Below are 19,593 nucleotides of genomic sequence, written 5' to 3'. Positions count from 1 at the left end.
TAAATATAAAAACTGATACTTAGTAGTGTACGGTGACTCATGCCTGTAATCCCAGCAGTCTGGAAGGCTGAGGCATGAGGCAGATCACTTGACGCCCAGGATCACTTGAGGTCCAGGAGTTCAAAACCAGCCCTGGGCAGCCCCATATAGTAAGACCCCATATCTAAAAAAAAATTTTAAATAGCCTGACATGGTGGTGTGCACCTGTAATCCCATCTACCCAGGAGGCTGAGGCAGGAGGATCGCTTGAGCCCAGGAGTTCAAGGCTGCAGTGAGCTGTGATTACACCACTGCACTCCAGCCTGGGTAAGAGACCCTGTCTCATAAAACAAACAAAAAACTGATACTCAGTTCAGTTTCTAAGAAAGTTTAAAGCATGTTTGGAACAACTCAGGTGTGAGAATCTATTTTTTCAACTATAAATTTAATCTGATTTACAGATCTAAATATCAACAAAATATTTCTGATAAAAACTTAACATATGAATTGATATGCTGTAAAAGTATACAATTGATTTCAAAGATCTAGTGTTAAAAAATAACATAAATAGATCACTAATAATTTTTAAAATGTAATGCCTGAATATGCTAAAAACCATACTTGGGATACATTGTGTAAATAACACAGATTATATAATTGTAAAATCTGTTTCTTTTATTCTTTTTACTCTTTAATGTAGCTACTAAAAATTTTTAAATTACATATGTGGCTCATGTTATATTTCTAATGGAAGGCTCCTGCTGCCCCACACAGTGACTGGCCTCAGCATCCCTCTCGCTCAGCATTCTCCTGGAACCCTCTCTGATTACGGAAATGTCCTGTATCTGATGATGCAGTCATAGTGGTTGTTGGCAATGGTAGTGATGGTGTCTAGCAGAATCTCTAGCAATATCCCACAACAGGATCTTGTGGAGCCAAAGTTCTTAGGAGACTAGAGAATACCATCTGTTACTCTTGATTTTCCTCTGGAGAAAAAGAAGGTAGAATCCAAAAGCTGGAGACAAGTGCTGTCCAGCAGAACTTTCTGTGACAACAGAAATGTTCTATATCTCCACTGTCCAATATAGAAGCCACTAGTCCCATCTTGCTGCTAAGCACATATAGCCAGATATTCTTCTCTGCTTGAATCTCTGTAGATACGCTCAAATTTATGATTTCATAGTACTCTGGGCTAAATGTTAAATGTACACAATTTAAGAGTCTTTAGTTCTATACCTGTGTGGCTAGTGTAACTGAAGAACTGAATTTTAAATCTTATTTCATTTAAACTAGTTTAAACTTAGATTTAAATACTCATATGTGACTAGTGGCTACTATACTGGACAGGACTCTTCCTGGCCTAGGTGCTCCACAAGAAAGTTTGGAGTCACCTTAGTCTCCTCCCTCCCCATCAACTGTCCTTTCCCCACAGAAGTATACGTATACACACACACACAGAGAGAGACAATAAATTATCCAGTCCTGTGTTCTTTAAAGCTTTCAACTCTGTACGCTCCTCTATCCCCACTGTCACTACTTCAGTTTTTCAGCTGTAATGGGTTGGCCTCCTCACATACCTTCCTCCTATCCACTCTTCATAAAATGCAATATAAACTTGTTATTTCCTTTAATGAAGAGTCTCCAAAGTCTTGCCACTGCCCCCAAGTAAAAAGTCAGATGCCAACAGGGTGTACAAAGCCGTTCATGATCGAAACCAAATCTCCAGCCTCATCTTTCACCACTTCCTTCCACCTTCCAGTTCTAGCCTATATCACCAACACTTATCAGAAGCTATTGTAATTGCATGTTTACTTGTCTCCCTCCCCAGGCCCCAGGATCCTGAGGGTAGAGACTGAGGGTCGCAGCTACTCCAAGGGCAAGGCAGGAGGATCACTTAAGCCCAGAAGCCTGAGGCTGCAGTGAGCTATGACCATGCCAGTGCACTCCAGCCTGAGTGACAGACGGATACTCTATTTCTAAAAAATAAATAAAATATACATGTATATACTTGCTATATAAAAATATAACAGCATTATATTTATACTTTACCTGCATTTGTGAGTTTAAACAATTTATTCCCATTTTCAATAACTTATTTTTAATAATCACCAGGAAACCAGATAAACACTGCTGTTCTATCAAAATTAAGAATTATCAGTCCCTAAGCATAAGAATAAACAATCAAATTATTTCAGAATGGATTTAGAAATTTGGCAATACTATAAAATTGGCTACCAGCTAACGAGTAGAAAAATCACATGAAATAGCCAATAATTCTATCTACCTTCAGTAACTGTTTCTACTTAATAACTTTCTATTTAAATGCAGGAAAGAGGCCGGGCGCGGTGGCTCACGCCTGTAATCCTAGCACTCTGGGAGGCCGAGGCGGGTGGATTGCTCAAGGTCAGGAGTTCGAGACCAGCCTGAGCGAGACCCCGTCTCTACTAAAAATAGAAAGACATTATATGGACACCTAAAAATCTATATAGAAAAAATTAGCCGGGCATAGTGGCGCATGCCTGTAGTCCCAGCTACTCGGGAGGCTGAGGCAGTAGGATCGCTTAAGCCCAGGAATTTGAGGTTGCTGTGAGCTAAGCTGACGCCATGGCACTCACTCTAGCCTGGGCAACAAAGTGAGACTCTGTCTCAACAAAAAAATAAATAAATAAATAAAAATAAAAATAAATGCAGGAAAGAATAACATCAAGCAAAGGTTCAGCCTAAATTTAATATAAAAATTTATAAAAGGAATGAAAAATAATCTGATATATACAAAAATTACCTGTCATTAATGAAAGTAAATATTGCCATGAACCTAGAAAAGTTACCTATGGCATCTGAAGGGATGTACTCAAAAGATGTAAAACATAACTTATTTCAGAAGAAACCCTAGGAATCTCTTAGATCTTCAATAATTTCTCACTGATTAATCAGAAGTTCCATATAGTCCAGGCATGGTGGCTCATACCTGTAATCCTAGCACTTTGGGAGGCGGAGGCGGAAGGATCGCTTGAGGTTAGGAGTTCAAGACCAGCCTGAGCAAGACTGAGCGACTGTCTTTAAAAAAAATAGAAAAATTAGCTGGATGTGGTCACGTACACCTGTAGTCCCAGCTACTCAGGAGGCTGAGGCAGGAGGATCGTTTTGAACCCAGGAGTTTGAGGTTGCAATGAGCTGTGATGATGTCACTGCTCTCTCTAGCCTGGGCAACAGAATAAGACTGTGTCTCAAAAAAAAAAAAAAAAAAAAAAAACAGTAGTTCAAAAAAGTCTTTCTTCCTTGAAAAGTTCAGCAACCATGAATTCTATATGTACAAAGAGAAAAAAATTACATATTAATAATAAAGATGTGTTTGAGCCTAGTTACAATGATTTAAAATTCACAGTCCAAAACTGCAATTACTTTTGGACCAACCTAATATATTTAAAACAGAAACAGGCAGACGGTTAGAGAGAAAAAAGTCATCATCAATAATTTTTTTAAGGGAAAAAAACATAAAGAAATTTGTTAGTCAGTAGAAATGAATTTTAAAATCCATGTAATTAGCCACAGTAAACAGGTTAAAAGGAAAAAAAGTATTTGATCTCAATAGATATAAAAAAAAGATTTTAACATTAATTAGTGATTAAAATCTTAACAAATTAAGAACAGAAGGAAAACTTTCTTAATCTAATAAAGGATATGTGCAAAAGCAACTATAACAAGTATCTGTAGGGAAATGGTTCTGTCATGGTGCTCTGGCGACCTGCAGCTTTTCTGAGTCTTGGCAGAAAGCCTGTGATCTTCCCAGAACAGGAGATGACTGGAGGACTCTAAGGAGCCACAACCAGGACATCCCTTCCCACTTCCCTCTCTCCCTGGGAAGCTGTCATCACACAGTTTCTCATCGCCTCCTGGGTTCTTATGAGACATGGAACTTTCAGCCCTGCCCATCTCAGAACAGAGCTGTAGAATATAAAACCACTTAGCAGCAATCTAGAGTAGGCTTCTTGTTAATAGACTACCCCACAGCTCACAGTAAGCACCAGCCCCTTTTATTTCAGTGCTATCCTTTTTGGTATGTGGGACAAAGATCACAGGGAGCTGGCACCTTTGGCTTATTCTTCTTTCCACTGACTATACAAGTGATAAACTGCCTGAGTCTAAAGGAGCTCACTGCATCGTTACCAGTCAAATCAGTGAGGCCGAGGCTGAGGCCTTGGCCTTGCCCTTGCCTTGCACATGTGTATGTGTTAACAGTGAAAAATTGAATGATTTCCCTTTGAGATGGGAAAAGACAATGACATCTCCTATCTCTATTCAACCACATACCAGAAATTCTACCCAGTGAAGTAAGGAAAGACAAAGGAGGAAGAATCACAAAGAAAACATCAAACAGTAATTGTTCACAAATGACATAGTTTTACAAGTTGGAAATCTAAGAGAATCTACATGTAAAATTATAAGATTTTTACAAAATTTAGCAAATAAAGAGACAATACTCAAAATTCAATTTTATTTCCATATACCAACAACAAATAGAAAATAAAATTTATTTTAGAATTCCATTTACAATACCATTAGATACTTAGGACTATATCTAACAGAAGGTGTGTAAGAATACTGCCCAGAAAACTATAAAACTTTACCGAGAAATGTGAAAAGCAGCATAAATAAATGGACATAACATATTCAATGATTCAAAGACTCCATATTATAAGTTATTCTATCTAAGTTAATCTACAAATCCAATTAAATTTCAATCAGGATCTCAACATATTTCTTTTTAATTTGACAAGCTGATTCTAAAATTTATACAAAAATACAACAGGCCAAGAATAGCCAAAACTTTGGGTTTTTTTAAGTCATAACTTACATACCATACAAGTCACCCATTTTAAGTGTACAGTTTGATGAGTTTTAGTAAATTTATACAGTTGTGCAACCATCACCACAATCGAAGTTTAGAAAACTTCAATCACCTCAAAGTTTCTTATGCATGTTTTTAGTTAATCCTCACTTCCACTCCTATCCCCAGCCCCAGCAACCACTGATCTGCCTTTTCTAGAAATTGCACATAAATAAAATTATAAAGTGGTAGTGTTTTCATTTAGCATAATGTTTTTGAGGTTCACTTACATTGTTAAATTTATCAGTAGTTTATTCCTTTTTATTGCTGAGTATTTCCTATAATGGATTTTATCAAGTCACCAGATGATGGACATTTGTATTGCTTCTAGTTTTGCTATTATGAATAATGCTGCTATGAACATCTGCCTACAAGTCTTTGTGTGGACATATGTTTTCATTTCTCCTGGATAGATACCTAAGAGTTGCATGGCTCAGGACATATAGTAAATATATGTTTAACTTAATAAACTATCAAACTATTTTCCAAAATGGCTGTAACATTTAACATTCCCACGAGCATGTACAAGAACTCCAGTTTCTCCACATCCTCACCAACACTTAGTATTTCAATCTTTTGATTTTAGCCATTCTAGTGGGTACATAGTGGTATCTCATTGTAGTATCTCATATCTAATGACTAAGGATGGTGGGCATCTTTTTCAAGTGCTTATTACCATCCATTTATCTTTGTTGGTTAAGAGTCTATTCAGGCCGGGCGCGGTGGCTCACACCTGTAATCCTAGCACTCTGGGAGGCCGAGGCGGGTGGATCGCTCAAGGTCAGGAGTTCGAGACCAGCCTGAGCAAGAGCGAGACCCTGTCTCTACTAAAAATAGAAAGAAATTATATGGACAACTAAAAATATATATATAGAAAAATTAGCCGGGCATAGTGGCACATGCCTGTAGTCCCAGCTACTCGGGAGGCTGAGGCAGGAGGATCGCTTGAGCCCAGGAGTTTGAGGTTGCTGTGAGCTAGGCTGACGCCACGGCACTCACTCTAGCCTGGGCAACAAAATGAGACTCTGTCTCAAAAAAAAAAAAAAGAGTCTATTCAAATCTTTTGCCCATTTTTTCTTTGGGTTGTTTATTATTCAGTTTTAAGAAATCTTTATACATTCTGGACACAAATCCTTTACAGATACATGAATTGCAAATATTTTCTCCCATTCTAGAACCTGTCTTTTTTATTTTCTTAATGATATCTTTTGAAGAGCAAAAGCTTTTAATTTTGATAAAGGCCAAATTGTCTTTTCTTTTTTGAGTCATACTTTTTGTGTCATATCATCATACCTAAGAAATCATTTCCATGGCCGGGCGCGGTGGCTCACGCCTGTAATCCTAGTACTCTGGGAGGCCGAGGCGGGTGGATCGCTCGAGGTCAGGAGTTCGAGATCAGCCTGAGCAAGAGTGAGACCCCGTCTCTACTAAAAATAGAAAGAAATTATATGGACAACTAAAATATATATATACAAAAAATTAGCCGGGCATGGTGGCGCATGCCTGTAGTCCCAGCTACTCGGGAGGCTGAGGCAGTAGGATCGCTTAAGCCCAGGAGTTTGAGGTTGCTGTGAGCTAGACTGACGCCACGGCACTCACTCTAGCCCGGGCAACAGAGTGAGACTCTGTCTCAAAAAAAAAAAAAAAAAAAAAAGAAATCATTTCCTAACTGCAGAACTCAAAGATTTTCTCCTGTACACTAATGTTTCAGGTTCATTTTTGTGGCATATGGATATCCAATTGCTGTACTACTTTTGTTGAAAAGATTATCCTTTCCTTCATCGAATTACAGTCATGGTGTCACGTAACGATGATTCAGTCAACAAGGGACCACATATACAATGGTGATCTCATAAGATTACAATGGAGCTGAAAATTTCCCATCACCTAGTGACATCATAGTGTCACACATTATTCACATGTCTGTGGTGATGCTGATGTAAACAAACCTACTCTGCTGCCAGTCATATAAAAGCATAACACATTCAATTACATATAGTACATAATACTTGATAATGATAAATAACTGGTTACTGGTTGATGTATTTATCATACTAAACTTTTATATTATTTTAGAGTGTACTTCTACTTACTAAAAAAAGTTAAGTGTAAAACAGCCTCAGGCAGGTCCTTCAGGAGGTATTCCAGAAGGCACTGCTAACACAGGAGATGACGGCTCCATGTGTGTTCCTGCCCCTGAAGACCTTCCCGTGGCACAAGATGTGGAGGTGGAAGACAGTGACGCTGATGAGCCTGACCCTGCAGAGGCCTAGGCAACTGTTTGTGTTTATGTCTTTTTAACAAAAAAGTTAACAAAGTAAAAGAAAAAAACTTAAAAGTAGAAAAAAAGTTTATAGAATTAAAGAAAAAAATTTTGAACAGCTGTACGTGTTTGTTTTTTAAGCTAAGTGTTATATTACAAAAGTATAAAAAATTAAAATATACTTATAAACTTTATCAATTTAGTGTAGCCTAAGTTCACAGTGTTTGTAAAGTCTACAACAGTGTACAGTAATGTCCTAGGCCTTCACATTCACTCATCACTCACTCACCGAACTTACCCATAGCAACTTCCAATCCTGCAAGCTCCACTCATGGTAAGTGCCCCACAGAGACGTACCATTTTTCATCTTTTATACTCTATTTTTACTGTATCTTTTCTATGTTTGGTTATGTTTACATACAACACTTGCCACTGCATTACAACTATCTACAGTATTCAGTACAGTAACATGCTGTACAGGTTTATAGCCTTGGAGCTATAGGCTATCCCATACAGGTGTGTCCTAGACTATACCATCTAGGTTTGAGTAAGTACACTCTATGACAGTCACACAGTAACAAAATTGCCTTTCTCAGAATGTATCTCCATCATCAAGCAACTCATGACTGTACCTTCGCACCTTTGTTGAAAATCAATTACTCATAAATGTGTGGGTTTATTTCTTGATCTTTAATCTGTTCCTCTGATCTGTGTATTTATCCCTATACCAATTCCACCCTGTCTTGAGTACTGACCATGGCAGTCATTCACAGACATTGAATGTCAAGAAAATATTCTTGAAAAACAAGGTGGGAGTGCTTAGTCTACAGGTATTAAAGCTGTCTATAAAGCTACAGTAACTAAGACAGTGTGACACTAGACCAAGATAGAGAAACCAATGGAACAAAATAGAGAACCTTAATGTATTACAAAGCAGTGGAAAAAGGAAGGACTTGTCAATAAATGGTACTAAGAAAATCAGTAAATCATCTGGGGAAAAAATGAACCTAAACTTCTGCCACATGGTAAACACAAAAAATCAATTATGGGCAGATCACAGAAAGGCATAGCAATGACTCTTTTAGAAAATAAAAAGAGAGAGTAAGTTCATGACCTTAGGGTAGAGAAAAATTTCCTAAGCCAGACATAAAAAGCACTAACTGTAAAAGTAAATATTAATTGGACTACACAAAAAAATTAACTTCTGCTCTTCAAAAGATATTCAGACGTCTTAAACAGCAAGCCACAGAGTAGGGCAGAAATACTTACAACACCAAAGAAGTGCTCATATCCAAGATACACAAGGAAGTCTTATAAATTAACCAGAAAAAGAAAAACAATCAAACAGAAAATTTAGCAAGACATTTGAACAAGCATTTCAGAAAAGAGGTTTTCCCAATAACCAAGAGACATAAAGGTATTCAACCTCATTAGTATTGTACATGAGCTGCCGAAGTGAGCATACAATCTCATTAGTAATCAGTGAGATGCAAACTAAAACCACAAGATATCACCATAAATCCACTACAATGACTAAAATTAATAACAGTGACAATACCAAGTGTTAGCAAGAATATGGAACAAAAGGAACTCTCAAACAGTGCTTTGGGGAATGTAACTTTGTACAACCAGAGGAACACTGTTTGGCAATTATCTACTAAAATTGCATATGTGCATATCCTATGCCCCAGGACTTTCATTCCTGGCTATATACACATCAGAAATATATACACATATGCACCAAAAGACCTGTACAAGAATGGTCATAGCAGCATAATTCCTAACAGCCCAAAGTCAGAAACAACCTAAATGTCCATCAATAATATAATAAATTGTGGTGTATTTATACAATGGAATCCTATTCAGCAATAAAAATGAACAAACTATAGCCACACATAACAAATCTAAATCTCAAAAGAAGTCAAGGCCAGGCACAGTGGCTCACACCTGTAATCCTAGCACTCTGGGAGGCCAAGGCAGGAGGATCGCTTGAGGTCAGGAGTTCGAGACCAGCCTGAGCAAGAGCAAGACCCTGTCTCTACTAAAAATTAGAAAGAAATTATCTGGACAGCTAAAAATATATATAGAAAAAAAAATTAGCCAGGCATGGTGGCACATGCCTATAGTCCCAGCTACTCAGAAGGATGAGGCAGTAGTATTGCTTGAGCCCAGGAGTCTGAAGTTGCTGTGAACTAGGCTGATGCCGCAGCACTCTAGCCCGGGCAACAGAGTGAGACTCTGTCTCAAAAAAAAAAAAAAAAAAAAGAAGAAGAAGTCAAATGTGAATGCATACAACACAATTCTGTGTAAATAGGTAAACCTAAACCAAAACTATAAAGGTCTACATAAAGAAAAGCAAGAAGGCGATTCCTCTACAAGCTTGGACGGTGAACACCTTTATGGGGGAAGGAGTAAGCTGTGATTGGGAAAGGACTAGGAAAGCTCATGGAATGCCACAACGGCCTAGTGCCAGACCTGATGGTTAGGCAAGAGCTTGATTCAAAAGTTTTAAGCTATACATTTTTTATATGCTTTTACATGTATATGTTGCATTCAAGAAGGGCTTCAAGACGGAATTCCTTCAATAGATAAGTTATATTCCTATAATAAAATTATGTTTAAGGCCTGAACTTTATTTTTTTTTAAAGACAGGGTCTTACTGTCTCCCAGGCTGGAGTTCAGTGGCCCAATCATAGCTCACAGCAACCTCAAAAGCCTGGGCTCAAGCGATCCTCTTTGCCTCAGCCTTCCAAGTAGCCAGGACTACAAGTGCACACCATCAGGCCCAGTTAATTTTTTAATTTTTTGTAGAGACAGGGTCTCACGATGTTGCGCAGGCCGGTCTCAAACTCCTGGCCTCAAGAGATCCTCCCACCTTGCTCAGCCTCCGAAAGCATTGGGATTACAGGTATAAACCAGCCACCACGCTCAGCCAACGTCTGAACTTTTATTTCTTGAAAAGTTTACAGTTTCAGAGATGTTTAACTTAAGTTCAGAAAAAAATTTTCCCCCACTGGTTATCTTATTTCCATACAAAGGGATTTCAAACAAAAAAGAATGGCAATAAAATAAGGAAAAAATGAAAACAACATATATAGAGGAGTTGTCAGATGAAAATTATTATTTATTCATCACATAACACATCATAATAAAGAAAGTTAAAAGGAATACAAGGGTTTAGATTCATTCTTTGGTGACAACTAAAAATGACAGTTCAAGAGTTGCTACCTGAGGCACAGCCCGAATTCCGTGTCTCCTAATCAAAAATCTTCAATAGCTATGAACACAGTATCTCAAGATCGGAAGGAACCTTAAAAATCAACTAGCAAACGCTCATTCAATGCTTGGAACCCAGCAGAGAATTCACTACCTCATAAAAACATTCACACCCTCGGTGAACAGCAATGACTTTTACAAAATCAATAGGGAACAGTATAGTTGAAGGTGGAGGAGAAGGAGAAATCAAGAACACCATATGTATGTCTGGTTTGAGCAACTGGTGCTGTCGTCATTTAATGAATTAAGAAACACCAGAGGGCCTGTAATCCTAGCTCTCTGGGAGGCCAAGGAAGGAGGATCGCTTGAGGTCAGGAGTTCGAGACCAGCCTGAGCAAGAGCAAGACCCCATCTCCACTAAAAATAGAAAAATTAGCTGGGTGTGGTGGCATGTGTCTATAGTCCCAGCTCCTGAGGAGGCTGAGGCAGGAGGATCGCTTGAACCTAAGAGTTAGGAGTTTCAGTGAGCTTGTCTCAAAAAAACAAAAAAGAAAGAAAGAAAGAAACATCAGAAGAAGAGCAGGAATTACACATTCAGTTTTGGACGTACTGAGTTTAAGGCGCATCCAAAAGGCAATAATGAGTAGCAAATTAGATATACTCATCCTTAGACTCAGGAGAGAGGTATAAGATGAAGACAAAAAAGTGAAGGAAAAATGAAACAGGAGGTGACGAGACGGCCCAGAGAAATTCAAATGTTTAATAAATGACTAATGAAAGATTCAAACGGTGACTCAGAAAAAGAGCCCAGAGAACCAGCAAGAAAAACAGGAGAGTGCTCTGAAGACCCCAAGAGAAGAGAGAGCTTTCAAAGGAGCGAGAAATCGACTGTGTCAAATGCCGCTGCGGTAAGCAGTCCTGAAAATGGCTCTGAACGATCTCTGCCTCCTGCTAGTATTCATGCCATTGTGAAATCCCACCTTGATTGTGCTGGACCTAGTGGCTGGCTTCTCATGAACAGAATACAGCAAAAGTGACAGCACATCACTTCCAAGATAAGGTTACGAGAACACTCTGGCTAATACCTCCCCCCTTTTGCCCCACAGAGCTCTCGATATAAGAAAAGCAAGATGCCACATTCTAAGTAATCCTATACAGAGACCCAAATGGCAAGAGACTGATTTCTCCAGCAAACGGCCAACACGGACCTGAGGCCTGCCAATGGGTGAATGAGCTTGGAAGCAGAGCCTCCCCGAGTAGAGCTCTGAGATGACTGCAGAATCCGAGACACCAACTACACCCAGATTCTGGACACATAAAAACTGTGAAACATACATGTTTACTGTTTTAGGTAAGTTGGGGGTGATTTGTTACATAGAAATAGATAGCTAGCACAACTGCTAAGAGGTTAAATAAGAGGAGCATAGAAAAATAATCTTTAGCAATTTTCATATTTTCATTGGCTATTTCCAATTTCAGTGAAAGGGTGGAGGCAGAAACAAGACAGAAATAGGTAGAGACGAAAGTTACAGATGAAGAAATGGAGATGTATAGCAAATGCATACATTTGGCTATAAAGCGGAGAACAACTTACAGCAATAAAGTATGAAGGTGGGTGGGTTTCTTGTTAAAGAAATTTTTTTAAGTTTAAATGATAAGACGCCTACAGAGTAGAAAAGTACACTCTTATGGAACTTCATTCTACTATCAAGAAACTCCTCTAAAAATCCTCAACTTCCTTGGGTAATGTTCTCACTAACTCTCTGCCTTAACTGAAAACTGGCTTTCCAATCAGGACACCTCTTCTCACGTAGTCCTTTCAAGTGGAAGCTATTCAGTAATCTTACACTCCACACCCAATACTGGGAAATGAGGCTGGTACCCTCCTTTCTCCCAATGTCACTTTCAAACCATCCCTGAACCTCTGTGTACAAGCCTTACTGAAATTCTCATGTTATTCAGCAGCACAGTCTCCTACCTCTCCCCCTTTGCCATCAGCTCATGACCACCTGGACATCCCCTACCCTCAGTGAGAACATGCTGGCAACTAGTTTATAGCTGCCACTATCTTCTCTGCCACCACCCCTGCTACCATCCCCGGTCACTTCAATAAACACATGGGTGTGTCGTCTAATGCCAGTTCCCCACACTCATCATCCCTACTTAACTGTGCTAGCTCGGGTTCATTCATTCATCAGGTATTTAGTAAGTACCTACCATATGACAGCCCCTGTCCTCATGAAATATAGGACACATTTTTTTTCATATTTTCCACAAAGATCGCATGAAAAGATCTAAGTGAAGTCTAGATACATTATAACTACTGCACTTCCTTTATTTCTCAGTCAAGTAACCATACCAATTCTAGGAAACTAACATTACTGTCTGATGTGACTCAGTGAATCCACGCTGAATCCTAGCGATCACTATTTGCCTTGACTAGGCTTCTAGAACTATGTGTTAAATAATGTATTCTAAAATACTGGCAGAGTTCAATATCAGAGTGGAAGATAAATTATTTCTTATATTTATGCAATTTTAGAATAGCTAAACGCCATATTATCACACAGAATTTCACTGGTTTAAAAAAAAAACCAAACTGGAAACAGTGATTGCCTTCAGAAAGCACTAGATGGGACAGGAGAGACTGGCTTTTCCCTGTATACGTTCTTATACCTTCCGATTTGGTACATGTATTACTTATTTTTTTAAATATAAGGGTAATAAGATTAACAAAAACAATAAAAAAGTCATATACCTCTCCTTAGCACAAGTACACACTCCTACACTGCCTCTTTTGTTCCAAAAAGAATGAATTTTATATATTTTTATATATATACATATAGGGGGTCTCGCTATGTTGCCCAAGCTGCAGTGTAATGGCCATTCACAGGTGTGATCATAGCGTACTACAGCCTCAAACTTCTGAGCTCAAGCAATCCTCCCACCTCAGTCTCCTGAGTAGCTGAGACTATAGGTGCACACCACCGTGCCTAACTGAAATATTCTTTAAAAATTAATTCAGGGAAGTAAAAAAATTGAAAGATTCTTACATTTGCCTCATCTTTCTCATATAAAAGGTATTTAGACATTTCTGTTATTAGACATTATAATCAAGCAAAATTCTCTATTACTCAACCCTCTGACACATCTTTAAACAATGACACAGTTGATCATTCTCTCCTTGAAAACTTCCTCTCCTTCACTTCTAGTACACCACAATGCCCTGGTTTTCCTCCTAACACAACGAGCTCTTATCAATCTCCTTTGCTGGGATCCTCTTCATTTTCCACAGTGTATCTAGAAGACACATTCCACGAAGGTGGAGATTTTGTTACCTTTGTTGACTGCTGTATCCCCAAAACAAACAACTCTTAGATGAATAAATGAATAAATCGGTGTCCCAAGGCTCAGATGTTTGGAGCTCTTCTCTACCTAAATTCACTTCCCTGATGATGTCGCTCATCTCATAATTTTAAATATCACCTATAAGCTCAAAATAACCAAATTTCTCACTCTTCCTAGACATTTCCCCTGAACAACTGGTTTCTCCCCAAATGTGCCCTACCAACCGACCGTCTCCATTTCAGTCATCGGCAACTTCATTCTTCTAGTTGCTCAGGCCAAAAACCTTATAACCTTATGCTTCTGTTTTGCGCACATTCCACATCAAGTCACCAGCAAACACAGGTCTACCCTCAGAATACATCCAAAATCCAATCACTTCTCACCATTTCATCCTCCTATCACCTTGGTCAGAGCTACTCTCACCCAGAAGAGCTCAGCACAACCTCCTGACTAGTGTCCTTGCTTCTATCTTACATCCTTGCTCAAAGTCCTCACAAAGTAGCCAGAGCGATTCATTTAAAACCTAAGTCAGATTACATCATTCCTCTACTAAAAACTCCACAGTGGCTCCCCTAGTAAAACTTGGAGGCCTTACAATGGTTTATAAGCTCCTGTACCCCCAACCCCCACATTCCCTCTCCTCCTTTGCTTTCTCTTATCAATGTCCAATATATTGTGAAATTTATTCATTTATTTATTTTATCAGTTGTCTCATCAACTAGGATAAAAGCTGCATGAGCCACAGGTTTTTGTCTGCTTTCTTCACTGCTATAATGCCAGCATCTAGAATACTTGGTTTATGATAGCGGGCACGGTGGCTCATGCCTGTAATCCCAGTACTTTGGGAGGTTGACGCAGGAGAATCACTTAAATCCAGGAGTTTGAGACTAGCCTGGGCAACATAGCAAGACATGGTCTCTACCAAAAACAAATAAAATGAAAAAAAATAGAATATTTTATACATAATATGTGCTCAATATATACTTATTAAGTAAATGTATGAATGGTGTTCACAGTAAAACTTCAATAGATGTTAGTAAACCAGCTAATTATGTGCCAGAATCATTCTAAATACATGAATTAACTCATTTAACCATTCTAAGGGATTAGGTACTACTGTTATTATTCCCAGTTTGCAGATGAAGAAATTAAGGCATAGGTTAAGGTTGAGAAATTAAGGGTAAGCAGTTTGCCTTAGTCATACAACGGCAAAGCCAAGATTGGAACTCAGGCACTCTGACCCCAAAGCCTACACTCTTAGGACACTGAAAGACCTGAAGAGACAGAGAATTAAATTATATTCCACATAACCTGTATGTTAAGTTTATTTTATTACATTATATGTCTCTGAAAATTGATTACATACTGCTTATTACTTGATTAACCAAAATACTTCATTCCCTGATCTTTCTCCATCCATGTTTCTTTTTTTTTTTTCTTTGAGACAGAGTCTCACTCTGTTGCCCGGGCTAGAGTGCAATGGCGTCAGCCTAGCTCACAGCAACCTCAAATTCCTGGGCTCAAGCGATCCTCCTGCCTCAGCCTCCCGAGTCACTGGGACTACAGGCATGCGCCACCATGCCCGGCTAATTTTTTCTATGTATTTTTACTTGTCCAGCTAATTTCTTTCTTTTTTTTTTTTTTAGTAGAGACGGGGTCTCGCTCTTGCTCAGACTGGTCTCGAACTCCTGAGCTCAAATGATCTGCCCGCCTCAGTCTCCCAAAGTTTCCAGTATTAACATTGAGTCTTTAGACCAGTATACTTATTTACGACTTTAGTAATGAAAAAAAAAGAACACCTACGTAGACTCAACAAGCATATCAGAAGTAATAACTAACAAGCAATATTTCTTGAAAAATAAAATGTAGGGATTTTTTTCAGGCACAAGAAATTCTAGGCCGGGCGCGGTGGCTCACGCCTGTAATCCTAGCACTCTGGGAGGCCGAGGCGGGTGGATCGCTCAAGGTCAGGAGTTCGAGACCAGCCTGAGCAAGAGTGAGACCCCCGTCTCTACTAAAAATAGAAAGAAATTATCTGGCCAACTAAAATATATATAGAAAAAATTAGCCGGGCATGGTGGCGCATGCCTGTAGTCCCAGCTACTCGGGAGGCTGAGGCACTAGGATCGCTTAAGTCCAGGAGTTTGAGGTTGCTGTGAGCTAGGCTGACGCCACGGCACTCACTCTAGCCCAGGCAACAAAGCGAGACTCTGTCTCAAAAAAAAAAAAAAAAAGAAATTCTAAACACAAATAGCTTACTTCTACCTTAGACTTCCCCCAAATTATACGATTTCATTCCTACAAGGAGAAGAATCACATCTCACTGTCAGCCATGCAAATGTCATTTTAGGAGTACATACACAAAAAGTTTCACCCAGTATCTTAGTTCACATTGTCCCAATTAATTAAATCAAAGTATAATTTAAAAGCCAAAACTAGGTATGTGTCAATTTTAAGTTTTCCTTCTAATCAATCCAAAATCAAAAATTTTATTGTACCAACCTTTAATTCAATCTGAATACAGTTAACTATTTTACTTATAATTATAAATTGGACCACACAGTTTCTCACTTAATAGCTATTATATCTTCTGTTTCCTGTTTACAAGTAGAAGTATTTGCTAGACGATAATCTGCTCATTAAGTAGGCATGTAAAAAAAAGGCAATGATCTGCAACTTCTGAAACTCACATGTGTATATTTGTCGTTTGGTTACACGGAAGCACTTCTCTGGCTATTTTCCCAAATAAACTGGTAAGCCTTGGTATAGTCACTGCTTAAATTCCACTTCATGGCGGTTTGTCTTCCCCCATAAATTGAGAATCATGCCTACTTCCACTCATTACATAATACATGTCCATCACAGGACTTGTTTTCTGAACAAGAAATAGCTTAAACGACATTGATAGGTAAAGTCAGTGAATACTGTAATCTAATAGGGAGCAGGAATCTAGAAAAGAAGATTCTGATTTACTGTGCTAAGTTGTGAAACAGTGATGTGAAGAACACTGAACACACAGTTCACTCTTAGTAAAATTTCCCTACAAGTGAGACAAGTGCTCCCAAAATGTTTTAAAAGCACTTGACTCCAAAAACAATTCTCAGAAGTTGAGGGGCCTACCTAAAAATAAAAAATAAATTCCATTTCATTTTTAAAACACATAATAAAGACTGCAATAAATACATCTGCAATTAAGAAAAATAATCTCCAATAATTCAGTGTTGAACACAAAATGTCAAGGTCTACTGAATAAGGAGCCGCAAAAGACAGGTGTGCTTTAAAACATTTAAGCACTTTTCATATAATTAGCTCCAACATAACTGTTCAAATTGTTCATCCACTCAAAGCAGTCAACCACAACCACCTGCAACTATTACTTAGAAATGCGTCTTCCAAAGGAACCACCTGAGTCTCAGGCCTTCTCTCAAGGGGCAGGATAAAGCCTGTAAAAAAGGTGGCATAAGAGATCTTTTAAGCACAGGAAAAAAACTGGAGGACACCACCTTTATGGAGCAATGTAACGTGACCGATACCCTAATGGTTGCTGCCAGAATGAAGTTCTCTCTAAACCCAAGATTTCCCTCTTCTTGGGTGTAAAACTTCAGATCCATCCACGCTCACTATTTACCTGAGCTAAAGCAAAGGGATTCTCTTCCCTCTCAGATCCGCCACCCACCCCGCTGAGAAGAAAAAGAAAAAGAATCAAAACCCTAATGTAGAAATGTGAGATCTAGTGCTATAGGTTCTCCAACTGCCTCAAAGGCAACATCTACAGCTCATCTTCCTTTCGAAATACAACCCTTCATCTTCTATCTCACCATTTCACCAAAAAAGAAAAAAGAAAAAAAAAGAATCTTCAACATTTTGCATCACTCACCTAAATCCACAGAGCCGCCCCAACCGCACCCCAACCTCGTGGCTCCCCAGTTTTTTCGTCTTCCCACTACCTCGCCCCAACATCACGCCTCCTAAACCTCCCACCTTCCGTTCTCCGAGTGCCCAGAGCCCCTATCTCCCACCTCCCACCTCCAGCCCGGGTCCCCGACATCTAACGCGGCAGCTCCCGCCCAATCCCAGAGCTCAGCCGGGTGGAGACCGCGGGTGGGCTGGGGGGGGGGGTAGGGTGGGGTCCGCCCCTCCCCGTACTTCCCCACCCCAGGTCGGGCGAGGAGGGGGAGGGGGTCCCGAAGCCTCACCTACAGCTCCGCCCCTCCCCGGGGGCGTTCTGCCCTGCCCAGCCAGGGCCGTGAGCTAGAAGCCGGGCAAGAGGCGAAAGCCCCAGCGCCAGCGACAGGCGGGTAGCTCCAAGTCCCGCCCGACCTCCGCGCTGCCGCCGCCGCGGCCGTCGCACCTTCCTCAGACCTGCCGCTGTCGCCCCCGCCGCTGCTACCACTGCCGCCGCCGCCACAGCCACGGCCCGGCCCGGGCGCCCGCGACGTCACCGCGCCCCGCCCCCTGCGCGAGACACCTAGCCCCGCCCCTCCCGCCGCCTCGCTGTCCCTCGCCCTCCTGGGGGCGCGGCCGCGAAGCCCGCCCGGCGCTCGCGGGCTGGCGGCCGGAAAGCGGGGGCGACTCGGCGCCGCGACGGCAGGTCGGCGCCAAGAAGAGCCACGGGCGCGGAGCATACCCACGTACCCACACACACCCACGACCCTGCGGCCTCGCGGGGGAGAGCCGCGGCCGGCTGTGCGAGAGGCGGTAGGTGCGAGCGAGGGGAGGCGGTGTTTGTCTCCTCCTGCTTGCCGTAGGAAGTGGGCCGCTGGAAGCCGAGTGGAGTCGTGTCTTTCCCAAACCGTAGAGTCGCCCCACCCCCTCCTCGCGGGCCCATTACCCGGCCCGGACGGCCACAGCCGTGGGGAGCAGCTCTGGGCTTCTGCCTGCACTCCTGGCCGCACTGGGCACCCTTGGTCCAAGGGGGCTGGATTTCCCCCGTGCCCCGTTAGCTTTTGCGGAATGCGGCCGCGAAAGGTGGTAATGTGATCTGAGGTACTGGGGATGTCCGCGCGGGCATCCCGGAGACCCACGACAGTGCACGTCGTTTTCCTGTGGTGATTTTGCCAAGAGAGGAGAGCGTGGCGGAAATTAATGTCCCCGGTCCGTCCCTGCGCTGTGCCAAATGCTGTGCGACGGTGGCTGTTTTATTTAGCCCTCACGACAGCTAGGAGAGGCTTTTCCAAAGTAGTGCCAGATTTCAGGCAACCCAGTCTTCCTGCACTGAATCACAGCCGGTTTTCTTGCACAGAGGGTAACTACAGCCATTAATTTAAGGACGTAGATATGCTATCTCTAAACCAAGAAAATAACAACGGTGTGAATCATATTTATTCCCAGCCTTCCAGTGGTTATTAAAATAATTTAAAATGTCTTTGAGAGGAGTGAAGAGTCATCATTTTACCTCCGATCACTGTGATTAACCAGTTTATACTCCCTCGTAATACCCAGGAACATTTTCCCTCCCCTCCTCAGTAGATGCATCCATTACTCACCAACTTCTGTTTCATCCTGCCCAGGCCCTCTGCTTGTCCCCTCCCAGGATCGCCATACGCTCGGATTGTCCCCGTTCCTGGGCCTGCTGCACAGTCTCCCCTTCAGTACTTCCAACATACGACCGCTGACTGTTAGACGGTGTGCTGCCAGACAAGCATTACAAAATATTTCATTTCTTGAACATCGGCTATTTAACCCAGAAAAAGCCATCCTGTCACTATTTTTCAAGACCTTTCTCATCTGACTCCTGACCTGATAACTCCCCAGGAATGCGGTAAGGTAAAAGAAACATAAACTGGGAGTCAGTATATCTTTCTATTCTCCATTCTGCCACTATCTACTTGTGTAACCTCAGGCAAATCACTTTACTTCTGGGTCCTGCATAACTGTAAAATGGATTTGAACTAGGTGT

The 19,593-nt window shown here is 40.9% G+C and overlaps 1 protein-coding gene across 3 annotated transcripts in view; it reads right to left on the bottom strand.

Annotated features, from left to right (window-relative positions):
• ERC1 (ELKS/RAB6-interacting/CAST family member 1) overlaps positions 1 to 18,063 on the bottom strand; it is a 486,201-nt gene extending 468,138 nt beyond the window's left edge. For all 3 annotated transcript variants that reach the window (XM_069491669.1, XM_069491670.1, XM_069491671.1), the window contains exon 1: positions 17,891 to 18,063. The gene's annotated coding sequence lies outside the window, so the exon portion shown is untranslated. The remainder of the gene's footprint in view (positions 1 to 17,890) is intronic.
• Between the last annotated feature and the right edge of the window lie 1,530 nt (positions 18,064 to 19,593).

This window comes from Eulemur rufifrons, chromosome 16 (assembly GCF_041146395.1).
Source record: "Eulemur rufifrons isolate Redbay chromosome 16, OSU_ERuf_1, whole genome shotgun sequence".
Lineage (NCBI taxonomy): Eukaryota > Metazoa > Chordata > Mammalia > Primates > Lemuridae > Eulemur > Eulemur rufifrons.
The sequence above is the reverse complement of the archived record's forward strand: the minus strand, read 5'-3'. Positions and strand labels throughout refer to the sequence as shown.